The sequence below is a fragment of the Hibiscus syriacus genome, unplaced genomic scaffold (genome assembly GCF_006381635.1).
Source record: "Hibiscus syriacus cultivar Baekdansim isolate YM2019G1 unplaced genomic scaffold, ASM638163v2 tig00110154_pilon, whole genome shotgun sequence".
In the NCBI taxonomy this organism is placed as follows: domain Eukaryota; kingdom Viridiplantae; phylum Streptophyta; class Magnoliopsida; order Malvales; family Malvaceae; genus Hibiscus; species Hibiscus syriacus.
This window is the reverse complement of record NW_024062605.1, coordinates 36,995-58,600: the sequence shown is the minus strand read 5'-3', so window position 1 is coordinate 58,600 and position 21,606 is coordinate 36,995. Positions and strand designations below refer to the sequence as shown.

The 21,606-nt window shown below is 32.5% G+C and overlaps 1 pseudogene; it reads right to left on the bottom strand.

Moving 5' to 3' along the window:
• The window catches only part of LOC120215710, a 31,843-nt pseudogene extending 19,610 nt beyond the window's left edge, over positions 1-12,233 (bottom strand).
• Between the last annotated feature and the right edge of the window lie 9,373 nt (positions 12,234-21,606).

The following is a 21,606-nucleotide window of genomic DNA, read 5'->3' as shown; positions in this document are numbered from 1 at the left end:
TTTGCTGGAAAATAATTTATTAGTCACTAGTTGACCCGAACGATCATTCTTTTAAAAAATTTAAATTTTTATTTAATTTAAATATAATTTTATATTTTTAATGAATATAATTTTGTCCGTTAAAATTTTATAAATTCATTCTTAATATAACATTTTACACCGGTCCCTAATTTCATATATAAAATTATAACTCATAAAGATTCATGAATAAGATATGATTCATATCGAATTTATACATAGTATCATGTAATATTTTGAATTCAATTTAATTTAAAATATAACTATAAATATCAACAACCAATTGATCTAGTGAGATAGCCACTAGGTCCCTTAAGTAAGGTCAGAGGTTTGAATTATGGTGTTTGCGAATGGAGCAAACTGGGTTGGGAGGATCGCCCTTACCTCTGCAGTATCCGAACTAGATTAGTCGATCAATAGATAGGATATAAGTGATTAATTCAAATATATATATATATAATTTAAATCTATTTATATTTATAAATGATAAAGTTAAGCTTAATTAGATTAGCCTATTTTTATGTATTAGTATTTACTAACTTTTACATACTTTATTTTCATTTAATGTTTTTATATTTATTGTATAATTTTTTTTAAACTTTAACATTTCTTAACATTTACGCTATACTATATATTTGATTTTCATATGATACTAATTATATAATATTAAGCCAAATTACGTTCCACCCTGAATATTAAAGTTTGATCCATAATTTGTACGAACCAAGCGAATTATGTGGTTAAGATATTGTTGTTATCCCTTAAGGTTTTGAGTTTGAACATCACGTATAGGGATGGGCTTGGGTCGGATTTTTGGTCCACCAGACCCGATCCAAGAACAATGACTCTTCCACCCGAAATCTGACCCGACCCGCATAATATATACCCTCCACCCGACCTGACTTTTTGAAATAAAATTCGAACCTGACCCAAAATAATAATAAAAATATTATTTTTTATTAAATAAAACAATGATTTAATTGAAAAATAATAATATAAGAGGGGTATTGTTGTAATTATTCATAAATATATAAGGTAAAATTATATTTTTTCGGGTCGGGTCGAGTATTTTCACCATAAACCCGACCCGACCCGATTTGGTCAGGTCGGAAACCGTCGAGTTTGAGTCTCATGCCCATCCCTAATCATGTATGTCATGGACTATGAGCATTTATTATCAAATAATTGAGAATCTTTGAACGAATAAAGAGACACGAGAGAAGCATATAAGCTATCACCAATTTTTTTCTTTCTCATATGAGATTCTTTATATTCTTAGCATTTCTAACACGTATTAACTTGTAGTAATTTCTTAGCATATAAGCACCTCATCACCTCAAGTTTACCCTCAAATTATATTAAGTTTTTGTTGATAATCAAAGCCTCGACAACACTTCCTTAACATGTGATGCAAACATCTGACACAAATACAAAGATTTGAACCATAGGTCCCCCTACATATATTTGGGTGAATCGTTCGGTTTAAATTCTTAAAACTCATAATTAAATTTAAGTTGAGATTAACTTATGTAATCACCGAAATAGATAACTGTTAATGATGATAATATCTCCCAAGTTGAATCAAAAGCTGAATGCATGCATCTTGGTTTGCAGCATGTCTGCAGATGTTCAAACCCAGTGGATGGAATTGTATATGGGCCATTGATTAAACTTTTGATGTGGGATCTTTTCCCTAAAGTCGATATTAATATTATGCATCGAATTTGTTTTATAAAACCATCAATGGAAAAACGATAAAGTATTAGTGCCTAATATGGGCTTATGGAACGAATGAAAAGACCACGTGATGTCTACTTAATCATACATGAAACAAACGTTATTTTTTTCATAGAAAATTTGGATTGTGTTTCGGAGTATGTACGCGTTGTCAATTAATAGAGAAAATTATCAAAGAATATTATATTTATAATCACCTATATATTTAACATAATAATACTACTTATAAATTTAATAGATAGACTAAATTTATTTTGAACATATACTATTTTATGATTATCGATTACTTGATACTATAAGTAATCAACTCATGCAATGTTGATAGATTAGATACGCAAACAAGTAAAGCAAAGATGAGTGTTAGCTTATCATATTAGGTCTTTTCCATGCACAATTTCGCAGAAGCTTTACTCTATAGAGTAAGAGAAGGTCTTCGAAATATCCTTCTCAATCAATTATAGACGTCCTCGTACCCTCCGATCAATCATTTTTTCTCAATGTAAGACTTGACATGATTACCAGCATATCTAATATGATTTGTAAAGATCAAATCTATTGTGAGACGATCATATCCGTTTAATTGATTAAGCTACGAGTAATCATCGTAACCATAATCATAAACTTGACACTTAAATCAAAAGTCACACTATAAAACCTTCAGTCAAGATGAAAAATGGGACTTCATTTTCTACCTATTTTTCAGTCGAATCAGATAATGTTGACCTTCGATAATACCACCATAAACAATTAATTATGCATGTCTACTCAAATCATAAAAGATAAACTATGACAACTTAAATGTTACCGTCAATAATAATCAATACGATGAACTTTATTCTAAATCCCATCTGGCCATAGGTTTTGCAGAAGTGAGATCAGAGAGTTTTCAGTTCAATTTACATCATCTTTATGCCTATGATAAACTAAGGATGTTACCATAAAGACAGTGTCTTACAACCAGAGGAGGCTAATATTGAAAGCGACCTACTAGCCTAATGTTCCAGTTGTTACACAGTAATCTAAATTGAATATCAACGTACGGTCATCGCACATAGGACTGTCATCAGCTGTAACAACTCACCATGATTCATACCATGAAGAAACCACTTGTATTTCACAAATAAGCATCCAACTTCTGAAATCCTTTATGATTTTTGATATATAATTAAGGATGAACAAAATTTTCATTTTTTATTTAAAAAATTGAACTCTCAAGTTTATCAATGCTCACGATAATTGTTAATAAATTTGGAATATAATTTTGTTTCTCATTTGGTGTACGTTAATGACAGTTGTTGACAACTTTAGTGATTATTGTATAATTTGATATAATTTATTATATTTTTCGATTCTATGTAATATACTATTCTTTTATTTTTTATTTTCACAATTTCCCCTAAAAAAGCCTACGTTTGCTGCTATTTTTTAGAGAATTATGTAGTGCATATATATGGTCAAAATATTCATCCGACAAAGTGACATTCCTCATTCTCTTGCAGATCGGCCAGGATTAGATAATTATTTGCTAAAACCCAAAAACTTACTCAAGGCAGTGGTGGTTTCCACTACCATATGCTCTTCCTTTTTATAAAATATACAAGAGTTGTAAATTGCCTACCCAAAATGAGGAAGTTGACAAGATTTGCCCTATAATGACCAAATATGCCAATCACCTTTCTAAGTTGCAGGGTAAACATTAGTAATCCGCTCTTGAAATATTATTTGATTTTGTTACTTGGAATCTTAGAAACACTTGTTTTGGATTCCTCTATCTCTTTATTGATGCTTCTTTATTTGGGATTCAGATATGAGGAAGAAGCAATTGTTCCACATCAAAGATTTTGTTCTAAATTGAACAGCTAGTGCCCATTTCAGATTCTATTATGAATGGATAACAGTCATGTTAATTTGTTCATCATCAATCCATCACACACCATACTTTAGAGTTAGTCTTTGCCCTATAATTTTACGGTTATATATATATATATATGTATATATGTATATATATATGTATATATATATATATATATATATATGTATATATATGTATATAAGGATGGATATTTGACTCAAATTTAATGAGTTTTGACTTGATATCATAGGGTTGAGTTTTTTGTTGTTATTGAAAATTTGAGTTCGAGTAAGGTCAGATTTGATTTAGGATAAAAATATCCAACCCGATTTGAGAATAATAGTATAATTGATCTTCATATATTCAGGTATAATTGCTATCATACACATCTTTGTATTTTTTTCATATGGGTTCGTATTTTACCAAATTAAAATTTAAAATTATATATACACATGTATATTTGTGTTGGATCATGTTAGGTCAAGTACAGATTTTTATCCTAAAAATCAAGTCGTATTTCGGGTTGGATAGAGCTTCCCTAAATACGGATCAAGTTCGATGATAGGTGGAGGGGTGTTATACTTGGATCGGGTTCGAAGGGAAAAAATTGACCCACCCGATCCATGACTATACCTATTTGTATATGTATACACATTTGATTAGGTACTTTTTCATCTTTTGTACTTTTACTATGTATAAATTGTGGATTTTGTCATTATACTCTAATTTAATCAATTTCAGTCCATTTACTTTTCAAGATTTGAAATTTCAATCTCGATCCAAATAATACAAGGATAATAAGACTAAATAAAGAGGACATAAAATGGTCAAATTAAAAAATATGAACTAAATCTATAATTTACGTGTAATATAGAAAGTAATAGAAGAATTTGACTTAACGCATTTAATAGAACTAATGTACGATATATAGATTAATAGAAAGAATTCGACCTTTGATATATTGTAGATTAGTGATGAAGAGTAGCTGGAAACATTTTAGAGAAAGGTAGGAGATATCATAAATTGAAAGTATAATTAGTGGAAGACTTGAATAATCGATATACCCTATCCCTAATAACAAAATGACTTTTAAATGAGCTCAAAGGAGAAATGATGTAGGGTTCGTTTTCCATCATAAGAAACACCAATATTCTTAAGGAACTTGGCCACACTTTAAAAAGAAGATTACCCCTTTAATCAAACCCACAAAACAAGACTTAAAAGTGGTAAGGGACACCTTTTTCTAATTGAGTTAGCAGCTAGCAAGCAGTGTGCATATAGGATCATATTTGCAATATATGTAATAATTTAAAGGAAAAAGTGGAAACATTTTGAATCTTTTGCACTGACTTGGAGCAAAAGGGAAGTGCCCTACAAATCTAGAGAGATGAGTGATTCAACGAAATTTTGTTCCATATATTTTTTCTTTCTTGGTTTCACTTTGCAGTCCACAACTTTTATTCTCTTGAAATAAAGGAGGGAATGATTAATATGGGGATTGGTCCCACGAACCTTAAGCCACACTCAAATCCAATCACACTGGAATTAATTGGCAGGCCAGTCAAAGTAAAAAAGGTTGTAGGCTCCCACCTAATAGGACCTCATTGCCCTACTCAACATTTTCTAACCTTTCTTTCATTCCCTACGAAAATAATCAATCACACAGAGTGAAGTTTGAAAAACTTATTGGGGTAGTTGAGACATGTAACATAGATTAACATATCTTAATCAAACATACATCTAATATAGATTAATATATCCTGTGAAACATAGATTAATGTATTATACTATTGCTTATAAGTCAAGTTGTATAAAAACATATTATTTCATTTAGTGCATTTATATTAGGTTCTGATTGATGGCATTAGTTGTTTACCAATACTCGGATCTCACCTCTTCATCAAGTGTATCGATACGATACAAATACAATAGTCCTCTCATATCCATACCCATATTCATATCCATACCCATATGCATTCTTTATTCTATATGTAAAAGAAGATATGGGAAATGAAGCACCGTTTTATAGGGCAACGGTGGTGGAAGTAATTTGGAATTTATATTGTTGAGAATTTGAGTGCAGCCAGTACTTTGGTTATCATACCATATCCATGTTATGTGGTATTCATATAAAAAGTTGTAGGCATCAGGTCGCTGTCAAGTGCCCATCCTCCGCACTACAAAACAAACAAATGTAAAGGTGATTTCTTGTAATGTTTCCGTCTTCAATGCATCTACGGATGTAGTTTAATTGATTGTGGAAATGAAGATAAGATTGCGTTTCAGATTCCACCAGGTAAACAACGATGGAGTTGGCACGATTCATCATCACATTCTTTGCTTGCCTACAAACCACTTCTTTTCATTGTATTCTGAAAAAGAAAATAAAATTTGAAAAGTAGAATCATTTAACACGTATCCTAAGAAATTTACAACTGGTCGGCTTGTGAAAATGCATTTATCCATTTTTAAATTCGTATATATTTAACGAATCTCTGAAATCCGTTTATTTAGTTTGATATATAAATAGAAACCCAACTATTTATGAATTGTTTGATATACGAATCATTTATTTACATTCTAGTTGATGGGAGCCCAAGCAATGAGTCCTATGGGTCGGAGCTTGCATTGACTTCAACCAAATTTCCAAAACCATGGACACTGTGTACTCATGTTGACACGACACAAGAGAAAAGGAAATTTCAGGTATAGAAAACAAATTAGACATATATTGGAAAAGCAAAACAAGAAAGAAATCTCCAAAGGGAATGGAACAAACAATATCGTGTGCGACTGTGAGTGGATACTACTTAGGGAAACAGGACAGTGGTCCATAGAGGACCCCCATCAAGCATCGACATAAATTGCTTCCGGACAAATACTTCAGCAGAGGCCCATTTCTAGACCCCAGGAAAACTAACTACTCACACTTCAACCAAAAGGGCGTTTCTGGCCTTATGCCCCCAAAGCTAAGCTACTTCTAACATTGCATTGCAAGTTGCAGCAACTGCCATATGGGGCAAGTTGGTTGCCCATTTGGTACCCCCACAATCTCATCATCCAGGATACCACACAGTTTACAAAGGAAAGAGATATATGAGCGACAAAATTAAGGCACCATTACTCTACCGTTTTATTTAAACAGTGTACAACATTGCTACAGTCAGAACAAAGAAACTAGCAGTGAAACAGCATACGTTTAAAAAGAATAAATTTACAAAAATAAAGTAAATTTCACTAACCCAAATTCTCCTTCCATAGACAGGAAAACACGCGTCCCCCAAGAATCACTACTACGACGTGCAATTTGCCCCAAGTTTCGGAGGCCTGCACAACGAATAAAAATATTAATGTCCTAAGCTTGGTTAATCTTCCCGCTGCTGCTGCCCCCTGTGCTGAATTGATCATTTAGAATTTCGGTGTTACTGTTAGAACCCATTTAGAAGAAATGGAATTAGCTAGAATCAGGGTCCAGGGTCACAAACCCAACTACCAACCATCAGTTTCTACACATCTATAACTTCAAACCAGTCTGCTTTCTGAATCTAGATATACTGGGCCTCTCACTTTAAGGCGCTTTGGACCAATCTCTGAAGGAGGTTCCCTCTTGCTTTTCCCTAACTCCTGCTGAAACCTATCATTTCTGTCATGCTCCTGCTGCCTGCTCATTTCTGCCTTGCGGTCCAACTTCTTATACTTGATAGAAATGGGAATGGGAAGGGCGCCTCTTCCAAATCTGTCCTTCACACTGATGTTTGGAACTTCTTTACAATAAGAACTGCAATTCACATTGCGACTTGGTTCATCACTTCTACAACATTCAGATGGCACTGATTGCTCACATCTTCGTTCATCTTGGAGTTTCTTCAATCGCATAATCTCCTACCATATAAATAAAAGGGAACAAGATAACTAAATCCCCATGAAAACTGAAAGTGAAAAGAAGCAAGGGAAGGATTGACTAAGCAAAATACGAAACGATAGGACAATAGTCAAATTGAAGACGATGAATATAAAATAGTGGAAAATTAACCAATAGCTGTAACTAATTTAATGTTCAATCAGAAGCTTGTTTATTATCCCCTAGCTAGCCATCATACTTCACTACAAAGTCAAAGGCAAATGAGTAATAAGATGCTTATTCTAAAGTATATCTATAATAGGAGCCAACCACGAACAACTACTACCCAAGAGAATGATAACTGCCAGTGTCAAATTAAAGGACACAATATTCAAATCAAGAAAAATGGAAATTTAAGCACAACAAAATGTGAAATCATGTTCAATTGCTCTTACTTTCACTTTTTTCTAAAATGAAAAAGATAAAAGTAAAATATCATTATTGTCAAAAACCAGTATAAGTCCAAGTCTCATGCCTAAAATTATTGTCAAGTCGATACATTTACCAAAAAGGCATAAGGCCTTTTTGAATTGAAACTAGTAGTTTATCAGTGGCACGAATAAGTTTTGTCCCCTTTTAGTGGGGAAGCCAAAGGGTAGACCTTAAGATGTCAGTGAACGGGCGGCATTACCCCTCGACTTCCCTGACATCTTAGAATCTCACTAGACAAATAACTTCTAGTAATTGCATTAATAAATCGCATTAGATTAATCTCAGCTTTTGAATCTGATGAATATTTGAATGGTTTTCAAAATATATTTTAAAGACATCCCTGAAAGTTTAGTTGGTAACTTTATAACAGACATAAATATAACTATGGAAAGCTAAAATTAAACCTGTTGCCATGATTTCTTTGATGATACGCTGTCATTCCCAAATCTTGTCTCAACCTTCAGAAAAGGCCGTTAAAGCTAAATATCTGTGACCCAGAATTACCTCTGTCTTCGTCCATTATAGGTCTATTAACTGGTTCATGGACATTATCAAGGATACTTGGACGATCTTCAAGTGACAAACAGGAAGTAGACGATTCATGTGTTTTCTGAGACTTCTTCAGGGAATCTTTTGCCATTAATGCTTACTTGCTTAGCTACCGTCTGTACCTGCTTTGAATACATACCAATTGTTCAGTGCAGGAGCAGCAGCTCAAGCGGAGACAAATATATAATTCATGTGTCAGATTAAGAGACTCAGCAGGTAGGGAGTTAGATCTTACATCTTTAGTTGAGGATCTAACTTGCTCCAAAATGGTACAAGGAGTTGATGTGGCAAAAGAAGTGAAAGAGTCAGTAGACCCAGTTCGAAAATTTCCGGAGTCATGGCTCTTAGAAGATATATGTCCTAATGGTTCACCCATTGTTGCATTTATTGCAGCAATCTCAGGACTCAAAGCAACATTAATCTCACAGTATGGGAAGTATCCATCCTCTACATCAGTCTGTAACTTATTTGACTGTGGATACAAATACAAGCCATCCCCATTTTCATCTTGTTGCTCAATTTCTTTTGATATGGCATCATCTTGCTCAAACTTCTTGGCAGCAGCCTCCATCTCTCCAACATCATCTCTCAAGAAAAGACCATAATCGCTCCCACATGGGAAGTCTAGTGACTTAATATCTGCAGAAGGCAAACAGGCTCGTGATAAGACAAAATTATCTATCAAGGAAACTACCAAAACAAAGAATCGGGAAACATACCATGTCGCAGGCAAACAGGATGAGCGTAGCAGCTGCAGTTAATGAAAGCAACATAGCAATCATGTTTGCATAAAGTGCAGACAATTGTTCTATAATAATTTGGGGATATACCGGTGCATGCCCTTGATTTCAAGACAGACCAACGGGCCCAGTGCAGGAATCGCATCAGCTTTATAAATGATACCTTGATGCAATGATGAGAGGCCAAGTCTGCCAGCGAATAATCCAAATCTTCCATTTCTAACCCTGTATAGAGAAGCATAGCTTCTTTGCAGATAAGTTCCTCATGAGGAAGGAGAGGCACCCTGTTGAGATGTGCGTAACGTAAGCTAGCTACAGCCCCAAAGGAAACCAATCACTGACGGCAAGTTTACAGCCTCACCACAGTTGAAACCTAAATGATTACAGTTAGAAACAAAATCATTAACTCTGAATGAGAAAATAAGAAGAAATTAAGTAAATATGACTTACCATGACTGAATCCAGCATGATATGCCCTTGGAAAAGTAATTACGAACTCTCCAGGCTTCTGCACAGCCTTGTAGACAGGGACATCATGTTCCAACAAAATACTTGGAGGAAATAACGTTGTTTTACCCAAAGCACATCAAAAGCTCCATCCTCACCATCCGCAGATAGGATATCATTAGCGTACACATGTTCTTTGACAACCTTCTCAAATTTCAAAGCATCATTACCAGGTATGCCATACCAAGTTTTTGAAGCCCCGCAGTGATGATAATTAATGCTGCCACAAATTAATAAGGATTATTTATAGAATACTAGAAAAAAAATAACTGTAAAGGAATTTAATGTTTGATAACAGTTACCTATACAAATAATGATCTTCCACATGCCAAGCAAACATACTAAATAGCATTCCTATGTAAAGCATAGGGTCAGTTACTCCCTGAAACAAAAACCCAATTCAATCAAACAAGACCAAACATGAGAGCAAGATCAATTATTTTGTGTATAGTGCCAATTGAGATCAGGATCATCTCAGTACCGGAATTGCTGTTTCAAGAAGACGCAAGGTGGACTTTGGTAGCCTAGAGAATCGCTGAAATAAAAAAAAAAGCACATCAAAAACAATAGAACTGGAAGCAAGAACAGAGACTGAGAATTCTGGGAACTATACATTACAACTTTATCTGAATAATACTGATAAATAATACAAGCAACTACTTCCCAAATTATAATTGACCTTGGCAACTTGGTGATGAAATAGAGGTATCAATCCTGTTGGACCCTCACAGAATCAATTTTGCAACAGGAAACAGCTAATGTATGGTCAAATCGATACTGATGGGATGATTTATCAAACTAGCATAGTGGTAGTTAAGGCTGCTACAACTATTTCTTAACCATGTATGAAGTCATAGCATCAATCTTATTTGATAGCATCTCTTAGGGTTAAATTTTAAGACCAAACTTTAGTTCATTCTGGCCAGTCTTACTAACAGAGAAATATTTTTGACATTTTCATTGGCAGGAAAAGAGATTTTATTTTTGGTTACACACAAGTATAACTTGTAGTAACAATTGAGGATTGATTTCAATCCACACATATGAACATGTAAACTTGTTACAATTTATGAAGCAGTGTGATAAGGATAAAAGGAAACAGAATCCAGAATAAATTACTCACGAATGAGAACAATCAGCCATGCAAAAAAATAGCATTGGTAGTTTCCTTTTTTAAACTTTACTGTCTTTGGTAAAATCAAGTAAACAACCCCTACAAGAAGCATTAAAAAACTGGAGATGATAGAAATGAAAGCAACACCTCCAAATTCCATTTGCTACTTCCAAGTGGATCACTGGGAGAAGAAGAAAAGGCACTACCCTCAACATCACAAGCATATTCAACACTTTCCGTCTTCCCATAAGCAATTTCATGCCAAAATTCTTTTTCCAAGTAAGTTGCAGAAAGATAACCAGCACTATAATATCTACGAGCAAACACCTTGTTCGCCATTTTCTCGAAATCACGAAATGAATAATTTCTGAAAAGTCATGCAAACATTCAAAACCAGAAGAGAAAAAAAGGCACAAAAATAACATCTGTTTCAAGAGAGTGAGCTCACATTCCACTCATGAAAAAGGTAACTCTGTCGTCAGTATCCCACTCAGCAAGACGGAAAGGCTGTACTCTAGTTGTGAACTTGAATCCTACTTTCTCCTTCATCAATACAACTCCTGCAGGAACAGTGGCAACTACAGGGGAAACAATCTTGCATATACCTGCATATACTCAAATGCTTCAGTTTTTATAATTAAAAAAGTAAAGAGGCCATTTTTAGAAAAATTCTTTCAAAATCAAATCATGTGTATCCCTTCTTTACTTGGTTTTTGCAATATCATCAGATATAATGTTTCATATTCCTTCAACTAGGGGTAGCAAGAGAGCAAATATTCAAATTGTTAAAGATAGAGAACAAAAGTACAGAAGGTGTTACCATATCTCGAAGCTTCGGAAGTTATCTTCTGCAAGTAAACCAAAGGATCTTCAAACTCTTCCTTTGTAGGGCGGTACACAGGACATTCTGGAATTTTCTCAGTCCATTCTAGATCACTAGTGTCAAACTTATCAACCTTGCGCTTAGAAAAGACAACATTCTCACATGGAACACCATTTGACCTAGAAAATGATTCAGCATTCCCTTGTAACCTCAGTCCACCTGGTGCTGAAACTCTCAAAGCATCTCCTCCACTTCTAGCCATCATATTACAACATCAGATGCCCCAGAAATGGATTCTGATTTTATTCATTGAGCCTTTTATGTTTCAATAACTCTAACCCATTTTTTATCTCCTTGGACAAACGCACCCTTCCTTCCACCTATAAAAATAAGCAGATAAACACATTTAGAAGAAAAAATTATCAGGTTATAGAAGCAGACTTGAGAAACACATAACAACAATACAAAAATAGCCTCAATGTTCATCATATACAATGTTAAATTACACTTTTCAATTGTCAGCACCCAATAATATCTAAGTGACCTACATGCATGTCCATGCAGCTATAATATTGATAACACACCACATGCACACAGCCAACACCATTAATGTACGAAGTATTCAATTAGCTATATTAGTTCAAACTCTGCATAAGTTTAACTACTAGCAGCTTGACTGATGGAGAGCATAAGATTACAAAAGAGTTTTTAACAGAACAAATTTATCTGATACTCCAGGTATTTGTCTGTGCCATTCTCTTGCCAAAAATAAGTGGGGAATTATTGTGGTCACAATCAAAGATCTTTGGATTTCAGAGTGCCCAATCCAGTCCATGCATTTACGACTATAGCTCAATAAATGTTAATAAAACAGCACCTACATGACTACATCTATGTTACATTCGCTGTCACCAGACTAGACTCTCCATCCACCAATGAACCGAAAATTGGAACCAAATTCATTCAGAGATGACAATCAAAAGAATAAATTTAGTAACATGCATAACCAATTGGTACCCAAAACTGAGAACGTGAAAGCAAAAAGTCCATGCCAAATAATTTATAAGGCATAAGAAAATTGACGGTTGACTCAATCTATATCAAATCAAAGGATTATAGATTAAAATTAACCACCAAAGATTCCCATTAAAATCGTGCGTCAAAAGTTTATAACTAGTTGAATTAAGCGTACATAACATATGTCACAAATATAAAGTCAACATCTAAGTAATTCAGAAACCCAATAAAAAACAAGACAATTTGAACAATAATATACACGGTATTACCAGATCAACTTTTTAAGGAACAACAGAAATAATGAAAATAAAAGTACTTAAAAGAATTTTATCCAGTTTCATCTACAAAATCTATAAACGTAGTGAAGAAAAGGGAAAACAAATCAACAAATACATGCGAATTATCTTATTGATATCAAAACGAAGCATACATCATACCTATTCTCCACGGAAAATAGTTCTGATATGAAAGATAAAAAAGAAGAAAAAATCAAGGAAAATCTGTCCGATCCAAAAATGCATGATTCACGGTTGTTATTGCATGAATTTTTTTAATTGAAGAAACTTAACTTTTCTGCATTTCGAATTTTAATTTCTATATTTTCAAAAGATGTAGAACAAATGTAGGAAACCAGAAAAACTAAGGAAAATTTAAGAAACGGTTTCAGAATTAAAACAATGTCTACAAAGACAAGCAAAATAAATAGAACCATAGAAAACCCTTCAAATTTTCATAAAATATAAATAGAAAGAACTCAACAGAATAACTACCGTACCATCTCATGCCGCAATGGTTCTTTGCGCGCCACAGTTTTTGCCGCGATTCACCAAAACAAAGGAACTAGTCCAGTGGTGGAAAAGGAGCAAAATCCGCAAAAAGATCAGAAACTAGAAACTAGGTCACGATCTTGAGCATTTTCTATCAAACCAGAGCATCAAACGTCAGCCAAGCTCGCCACATTCTCACAACGAGCCGCGTACTCAACCGGACCTGGTCAAACTCGGCGATCCGAATTCGAGTCTCGAAAAGAAACGCTCAAAAAGTACAGGAAACTACCAAAATTAGAGAGAGTTTCCCGTCGAACTAGACTTCCTTCGTCGGAGAAATAGCAGTTTGCCGGGGGAGGGAAGCCGGCAAAGTAAACAGAGAAACAATAAATGAGAAATGGAGAGTGGGGAGAGAGAGAAGGAAAAAGGTTAGGCTTAGAAAAGCGGGAAAAAACCCCGAGAGGATAATTTACACATTTTGTACCCAAATATTAATGTTTTACCCTCTAAAAATGAAATAAACAATAGGGTAAATTCAAACTATAGTCACTAAATGTTTAGAACGCTTGCATCTTGGTCACTTAAATTTTTAGATTTTATAATATAATCAAAAACTCGTCCTACCATGCTTTTACGAGTAGCTCTAATCTAAGATTAATTTGTGATAGATTTTAATCTAAAATGTTATTATGTTTAATACTAAAAGTCATATAATTGATAATAATTTCGGTTACAATAGAGAATAATACATTCTCGTAGATTTTAACTTAAAATGTTACATGTCTAATCTAAAAAATTACCAATTAAAATAATTTTTATTACAACTAAGAATGTTTTGACCAAAATCTTTTAGATTACGTCAAATAATAATGTAATTTTCATATTTATTATAGAAAACATAATATATTCATTTTCAAGTTAAAATGTTATTTAATTTATTTTGAAAATACACTATAAGTGTTTATACAATCAATATCTATCATTTTTAATTTTATATTAACCAATTGTGTTTCATTTTTTACAAAATTTCAGTCGCCTTGCTAAGTGGTTAGGTGAAGTCGTGAAGGAAAAGTGGTTGTTTATTCTTTGGGTGTTTCAACCAAACGCGTTGCTTGACGGGTAGAACGCGCTTTTTTCCTTGGCGCGTTTACAAGGAACCTTCCGTTTTTGTTCCCTTTTTCACCTCATTACCCTTGGAAAAAATATTAAATGTCGAATATAAAAAGGACTTGTTTGTCAATTCAAAAGGACGGTGCCATCAAAGATCGCATTATTATAATCCCTTGTTTTGGTCAGAGAAAAAAAGCTCACGAAAATATGGCATAATCACGTGTACTCAAGGACAGAGGCTAAACTTGTCTATCAGTTAAATCAGGTCATCATTGGTTTTAATCACGGATGCTCAACAGTCGAAAACAAAAAGTACTAACGAACTGCGTGGATTCGGCTGCTTAGCTGGCGTGTACTTGTTGCTGCTCTTGGACAGCTGAGTTGTACACTAACAGCCTCACCCTACCATCTAGTTAGTTAAGGCTACAATTGGAGAGGAAAAGACAAAAAGCCTCCCATAAGGGTGACCTTTTCGTACGCCAAAGGAGGGTCATTTATGACTTCCTGACCAGATGCGAGTCTGAGAACTCGAAACGTTAACCAATTAAAGGCCATTGACGGGATCTGCCGTTAAGGCGCTTTTTGTGTTACTGTGGGCGATATAATCGGCGCTCACGGCACCGGTTTAAAATACCTAAAATAAACACGATAAAACCACCATCGTTTTTCGTTCTTCACGTCTCGTGGTTTCCATTTATTTAATTCATATTTACAAATAATATAATTAATTTATTCAGTTATTTTAAAACATAAAATTCAATTTAGTTTAAACGTATTGCGGTCCTAAATTATCTAAAACGAAAATGCTCGGCAACTTTTACACGAAAATTAAGTAATTTCAATATTAAAGGAATTGTTATTATTTTTTTAAATTTTCGGTGATAAAATAATAATTTATTATAATTGATAGTTATAGCATAAAAAAATTATCAACTATAAATGATTATATAACATCATCTAAATAACGTAAATATATTTTAAAAATTATTTTTCAATATTCATTTATGTAAATCATTTCCTATTAAAATTAACTAGAATGCATCAAACAAGTGAAAAATAATTTACACAATATCATCAAAATACCTAAAATGATTTTTAGAAATTATTTTACGTAAAATAATTTTACGTATATATATCACACGGACCTAAGCTTGTCTTAACTGTCTCAACCATCGTCAATAAATTTTGAATCATTTATAATGATGAGATATAACAAATTAATTATTTGTTAACTTTTAACTTGAATTAGAAGTTTTCCCAAAATACCATTAATATGTACAATTAAATTACTCACTAAATTAATGTCATAATTAGTTTAATATCAATTTAATTTGTAATGATATAATTTTTTTATTTAATCATCAATATTTGATATATTAACTAATTAATTTAGATAAAGTATTAGAAGTTATTATGTGATAATCCTTCCTACGGGAAAGAAGACTTTAGGGAAATGAAGGGAATGCTTTTAGCGGGTATAAACTTATGACCTAAGGATATAATATGAAACAAAGATAAGTAGTTTGGTCAACCAACCAAATATGTTATTCAAACGACACGATTTAAACATTTAATCTTATTTAAAAATCTAATATTTTATCTCACTAGATTTATTAAAGGAAATAAAATTATAAGATGATACATTTAATTAAGAGAAAATAACCTCAGTGACCAAAAATCCTAGATAATATACGATTTTGACCAATTTTTTTTGGATTTACGAAAATGACCAACAAAATCGCAATGCGATATCTAATTCGCAACTATCGTAAATTCGCGTTGCGATAGTTGAAAATCGCGTTGCGATTTTCCATTTCGCGTTGCGATAGTCTACAGTTGTTGTTGCGATAGTCTACAGTTGTCGTTGCGATTTTCCAAATTCGCATTGCGATCTCCACTATCGCAAATTCGCGTTGCATTTCGCTTTACGATAGTTGAAAATCGCATTGCGATTTTCCATTTCGCGTTGCGATAGTTGAAAATCACGTTGCGATTTTCCATTTCGTTGCGATAGTCTACAGTTGTTGTTGCGATAGTCTACAGTTGTCATTGCGATTTTCCAAATTTGTTGCGAAAATTCGTTGTGATAGTTAAAAAAAGATTTTGTTTCTTAAGAATTTTCTCTAAAAAGATAGTATCCGCGCGGACGTGTCGAAGACACGTATTTACTACGACCACGACCACGACCACGACAACGACCATGACCCGAGACGAGACGGACGGCGGCGGCACGCGAGAGTCCCCCTTGTTCTCTATCACTCAACAAGGAAGTGGGAAAGCCAAGCCTTAAATACCATTCCCAATAGTGTTTCCAATACTATGTGGGATTGAGCATTACCAACACTTGTTTCCAATACAATGTGATTATTCAGGAAACAATTAACAATCATGCACCTTAAAACAACTGAATCAGCAACCAATTGCATTAGTATTATACGATTAAATATGTCATAATTAAAAGTCAATCTACAATCAATCGTGATTATTGCAATTTTAAGCAAAACATTCAAAAATAATATCACTATTTAAGGCTCAACCCCACATAGTATTGGGAACAAGTGTTGGTAATGCTCAAATCTCACATAGTATTGGAAACACTATTGGGAATGGTATTTAAGGCTTGGCTTTCCCACTTCCTTGTTGAGTGATAGAGAACAAGGGAGACTCTCGCGCGCCGCCGCCGCCGCCGCCGCCGTCCGTCTCGTCTCGTCTCGGGTCGTGGTAATACGTGTCTTCGACACGTACGCGCGCGGATACTATCTTTTTAGAGAAACAAAATCTTTTTTTTTAGCTATCAAAACGAATTTCCGCAACGAATTTGTAAACTATCGCAACAACAACTGTAGACTATCGCAACGCGATTTTCAACTATCGCAATGCGAAATGGAAAATCGCAACGCGATTTTCAACTATCGCAACGCGAAATTGAAAATCGCAACTATCGCAACGCGAAATGCAATGCGAATTTGCGATAGTGGAGATCGCAATGCGAATTAGAGATCGCAATGCGAATTAGAGATCGCATTGCGATTTTGTTGGTCATTTTCGCAAATCCAAAAAAAGTTGGTCAAAATCGTATATTATCTGAAATTTTTGGTCACTGAGATTATTTTCTCTTTAATTAAATGTTGTTACAATTAAATGACTAATTTTTTCCTTATCAATTATTATTAAAATTTAAAAATTATTTTAATTGATATAATAAAATTTAATAAGGCTTAATACACTTTTAGATGCCTAAATTATACCTTAAATTGACTTTTAGTATCCAAAGATTTTTTCGCTAAACATAGGTGTCAAACGTTTCCAACATTATATTTTTAGGTGTCTGAACCATAATGATCGTTAAATTTTACCATTATCTGACACGTGTCATGCATATAAAATTTTTAAAAAATATTTAAGAAAATATTTAATATTATAATTTAAAAAACTAAATAAACCTCAAAACTCTATTGTCGATCGGCCAGCGTCGGCCCTTGGCCGTAACTATAGACACCATCCTATTAGAGGATACTATTTTATTGAGTTACTCGACTATTAAAAGTTATAAAATGATCACTAACTATTTATATATTATAAACTCGTCTTTTTTTATTAAAAAAATGATGATATTTTGAGTTATAAGTTAACATGTCGACGTAGATATGATCAAATTTGATCTAAAAATCTCAAACGACTATCGTGTATCTAGATCGTCATATTTATTTAAATATTATTTGAATCGATAATATGCTGACTTGATAATACTTTCAACGCGACTTCTAATGTTTGATACAAATATTATCAATGCCGGAAATTATATCTAAAATATTATCATGTAAGTAAAAATATATTTTACAAACACGTGTTTTAAAATATACAAATTACATGACACGTTTTTATTAAAAATATTATATTTTGTATATAAACTTTTTTTTAAATGCTATTAATCTAAAAAATAGATTTTTTTCTAATAAATTACCACATATTTGATAGAGTAACTGATTTTTGTTGATTTTGTTTTCTTTATTGGGTATATAAATTTGGGTACAAAAGGTCGACATGGGGACCCAATGGTTAGTTAAAGTTGGATGAGACTTTTTAATATAGGGTAGGCCTTGAGGTGGTAGATAGTACATAAACTTGTACCATACCATGTGTATTTTATAGATTTCATGATGCTCTTTAATGATCACCGTCGCTAGATCTTGTTCACCAACAAAACTGACCTAATTAATTGGTAATTTCCCCAAAAGTGGTTTTTACAGTTTACCAAAAGGGACCGAATTCCATGGGGATTTAAGGGTCCTTGAAAAGTAACCGAAGAAAAACCAACATTTCTTTCAGTTTTGTGTGTGCCAATGGCCGACTATTTAAGGGATCTTTTTCTCGTATCATGCATTACACCTAATACCGGTGACACTTGTCATTATACCTAATACCAGTAACACATGACATCATTTTATTTAAGGATTAAATTTATTTTAATTTATTAAAATTATGACCAAATTGATAGAATAGATAAGTAAAAATGACCAAATGTGTAATTATATCAACTATTTTAACCGCCACATAAACTTTTAAATAATTGAGTGACCTGATTGATAAAATTTCAAAAACGGTGATCAAAATGAAAAGGAAATTAGTTAGGAGGTCATTGATATAATTTACTCTTTATTTTAAATAATTTACCTTTAAAATTTTAATTAATTTATAATTATACATCGAATATTTTAAAATTTTAAATTTTTATAAATTAAATTAATGATACCCTTAATGGTGATCATCTGTGTTCGTCGAGCGTGACAAACTCATCTTAAGGCGATGATAATTATATACAAATTGACATATTAAATAAAACTAATTATTAGATAAAAGATTACAAATCACGTGGACCTGTTAATCGACACGTTAAGAAGTTATTATTGTTTGAAATTTGTGAAACTCGAGATTTTAAGAATCCGAAAAATAAAGATCGGTGGAGATGTGAAAAACAACAAAAATCTCAACACTCGTTATTGAAGGATACTGCAGAGTGTATCCTCTCCCAAGGGAATTCGAAGAAAGTACAATAATATTATTTTAAATAAAAAAAATCAAATTATTTAATAAAATAATTAAACCTTAAACGGAATATTTAACGTATATTGTAATTTGGCATCCTCCTTTACATCATCACCTCGAACAAAATTAGGAACCACCCATCCACTTACATGCATTTAAAATATAAACTAGACGACGCTAATGGTATTTGTTATTTGGATTCAAAATAAATTATGTAAATATAATTTATCTTTGTAGCATGGATTTCTTTTTTAAAATATTCTATATAATTACAAGATAAAATCACACAAGTAATGAATTAGGAAAAACATTTTCCATATAATAACCATTCTAATTTATTTTTTCAAATAGGATGGTCCCTATAATACATATCGGAAGTAGCATGAATTATATGATGCCTCATGAAGACGTATGGAAGACTTGATATCTTTTTCATGCTCCCATTGTCGTGTATGCCTATACGTCTTCCTTAGACCATGCAGAAGACATTCACCTCTTTATACGTCTTTTTTGTGTTACTATTTAAATCACTATATTTGAGAGAATAATCCTAGGAGTACAATATGTAGAGAATTTTTCCATTATAATATTTGACTGAATTTATTGAGTAATATTTATTTAGAATGTTTTTAGCCATTAACGATTCTTACAACTTATAGACAAACAAATACATTTTTTTAACTATCAAAGTTGTTTAATGAATTATGACAATACTTAGTTAATACAAATAATTGAAAGATTACGAGGGCTAACGGGTGACAAAGTCTACAGTCAACAAGAAAGACGTGTAATCCGACATTTGAGTTAAACTCTTGTAAAACAAAAGCAAAGATGAAGGAATTCCATGAACGAACAATACTATTTGTAGGCATCAATAAAAAGCCAACCCATATCTCACAAGAAACAAATTAATTAATGTCATCTTATTTCCTCAGAGATTATTAATGGAAGTGATGACCCAAGCTGCCTTACATAGCCCAAGAACAATAATTTTTGTTCTAGTTATCAGGGACGAAGTTCTCTTAAGGCTCAAGGAAGATTTGATCATGTTAAAATTTATATATTTAATATAATTTTAGTTTGATAATATTTTGGTTCATATAAAAATAAATATTTAAATTTACAAAATATAAATATTTAATCAAGTAGGGGTCGAACTAAAAAATGATAAGTATGTGTTCTTAAATTTTTGGTCTAATTACAATTTAAGTAATTGTAAGTTTAAATATTAGACAAATTAGAAGTTGTCTTTTGAGTTTTTTTTTATTTAGGGTAAATACAAGGTAATATCTGTACAAAGACTTTCAACTATTTGACAATGAGCGCTCATACCCCTACATATATGCTTGAACTCGAGATATCAAAGATAACAACAATCTCTTAATCATTAAGTTTGTTTGGTTCATGTTGAATTTCGAGTTTAAATACCTAATAAGTCTTTATATTTTTCTTAAATAATATAATATTTCGATCACTGCCAATATTTAATTATGGCTCCGTTCATGTCACCATGTCATTCATAATCTTAATGAATAACAACTACAAATTTTAAATTAATTTCTAAATAACCATCCATTTTTTATTTACACATAAAAAAGAAATAAAGATTTACCTTAAAAAATTACATAAACAAACTCTATTAATTAGAATTACGGTATCATTTAATATTTTTTTGTCAGCCACGTGTCGAATATTAATTTTCCATTTTAAATCATCCACGTGCCAACAGCAAGAAAAGAAATCCATCAACGAACCGCTTAGCACGATAATTAAGGTATGGATGAGTATAGATTAAATTTATTAAAATGATTTTATTTATTATTTGATTTTTAAAAATTATAAAATGAATATTAAATTTCAAATTGTAGGATAAAGTGTATGAATGGTCCTCAACTATAGGATATTATTTTATTAAGTTCATCGACTATTAAAAGTTATAAAATAGTCCTCCAATTATAGCGTTATTTTATTGAGTCCCTCGACTATCAAAAGT